The following is a 2,332-nucleotide window of genomic DNA, read 5'->3' on the forward strand; positions in this document are numbered from 1 at the left end:
CGACGGCCCGCGTGCCGCGCGCGAAACGGCGCGACCGCGCGGTTAGCCGTGCGGTTACATAGAATTAATTTTTTTTTTGGGCCCCACGTTTATTTGAAAAATCCAAAAAATTCCTAGAAAATTCCAAAAAATTCCGAAAAAAATTCTGAAAAATTCCAAAAAATTAAAATTTCTGGAGAACTCTAGAATCTTCCCCTCTTCTCTCCAAAATCCTATAAATAGGCCCCTGAGGCCTTTAGAATGATCATTCCATCTTCTTTTCTTCTTCTGCTTTCTTCTCTTCTCCCTCTGTCCTTACTATTGAGGCCTTCCCTCGATTTTTCGAGGCCCCTCTCTTGGCAAGGGAGTCCGGAGATTCGCCCTTCTTCTCTTCTCCCTCTGTCCTTACTATTGAGGCATTCCCTTGATTTTTCGAGGCCCCTCTCTTGGCAAGGAAGTCTGGAGATTCACCCTTCTTCTCTTCTCCCTCTGTCCTTACTATTGAGGCCTTCCCTCGATTTTTCGAGGCCTCTCTTCTTGGCAAGGAAGTCCGGAGATTCCCCCTTCTTCTTCGAGATTTTCAACGAAGGTCTGATGTTAATTAGTTGGCGATGAAGGTCGGATAGACCGTTGTAAGGAGGGAGGTTGAAATGACGGGCATACTTCCAGCATCGCGGAGAAGTATGATGACAGGCAGGAATTCAACGTCGGGTAGTCATACAGCGTCGGGCAGATGACCGACGAAAGTCTATTAACTGGTAGAAGTCCGACATCTGGTAGAAGTATGAAGTCGGGTAGAGGTGCAGCGCCATGTACAAGACCAACGAAAGTCCGTCGACGGGTAAAAGTCTGACGACGGTTAGTAGTCTGACGGCAAGCAAAAGCCCGTAGTCGGGTAGAAGTATGGCATTGGGCAGAAGACTGATGAATGCTCGTCGACGAGCAGAAGTCTGACGACGAGTAGAAGTCTGAAGATATGGAGAAGTCCGACGTCGTGTAGAAGTACGGCCTCAGGCAGAAGACCGATGAAAGTTCGTCGACGGGCAGAAGTCCGACGACGAGTAGAAGTCCGCTAACGAGCAGAAGTTCGATGATAGGGGGAAGTCCGACGTAGTGTAGAAGTATGACCTCGGGCAGAAGATTGATGAAAGTTCGTCGACGGGCAGAAGTCCAATGACGAGTAGAAGTCCGCCGATACGGAGAAGTTCGACGTCGTGTAGAAGTACGGCCTCGGGTAGAAGACCAATGAAAGTTCGTCGACGGGCAGAAGTCCGACGACGAGTGGAAGTCCACTGACGAGCAGAAGTCTGGCGATAGGGAGAAGTCCGACGTCGGGTAGAAGTCCGACGACGTGTAAAAGTACGGCCTCAGACAGAAGACCGATGAAAGTTCGTCAACGGGCAGAAGTCCGACGACGAGTAGAAGTCCGCTGACGAGCAGAAGTTCGACGACAAGGAGAAGTCCGACGTCATGTAGAAGTACGGCCTTAGGCAGAAGACCGATGAAAGTTTTTCGACGGGCAGAAGTCCGACGACGAGTAGAAGTCCGCTAACGAGCACAAGTCCGACGTCGAGTAGAAGTCTGCTGACGAGCAGAAGTCCGACGTCAGGGGGAAGTCTGACGTCGGGTAGAAGACCGACGAAAGTCCCTCGACGGCCAGTAGTCCGTTGACAGGTAGTAGTCCGATGGCACGCAGAAGTCCGACGATAGGGAGAAGTCCGACGATAGGGAGAAGTCCGACGTCGAGTAGAAGTCCGCCGAAAGTCCTGTAAGGAAAAAATTCAGCGACAGGAGAAAATTCAACAACAAATAGAAATTTAACTTTGTGTAGAAATCCATTAACGAAATTCTGGTGTCGTTAACCAAGGATGTATAATCTATCTGAGGTTATTTTTCAGAGCCTTTGCTCGATGATATTAACTAATATTGGATCCACCAATGATGTAAGACCTATCCAAGGTTATATGTCAGAGCATTTGCCCGATAACGTTAACCTGTATGGAAGAGATTGAGATAATCCACCAAGGATGTAAGACCTTTCCGAGGTTGTATGTCGGAGTCTTTGCTCGACGACGTTAACCTGTGTGGAAGAGGTCGGGAGAATCCACCAAGGATGTAGGACCTTTCCGAGGTTGTATGTCGGAGCCTTTGCTCGACGACGTTAACCTGTGTGGAAGAGGTCGAGAGAATCCACCAAGGATGTGAGACCTTTCCGAGGTTGTATGCCGGAGCCCTGCTCGACGACGTTAACCTGTGTGGAAGAGGCCGGGAGAATCCACCAAGGATGTAAGACCTTTCCGAGGTTGTATGTCGGAGCCCTGCTCGACGACGTTAACCTGTGCGGAAGAGGTCG

Source organism: Dendrobium catenatum, unplaced genomic scaffold (assembly GCF_001605985.2).
Source record: "Dendrobium catenatum unplaced genomic scaffold, ASM160598v2 fragScaff_scaffold_1290, whole genome shotgun sequence".
In the NCBI taxonomy this organism is placed as follows: Eukaryota; Viridiplantae; Streptophyta; class Magnoliopsida; order Asparagales; family Orchidaceae; genus Dendrobium; species Dendrobium catenatum.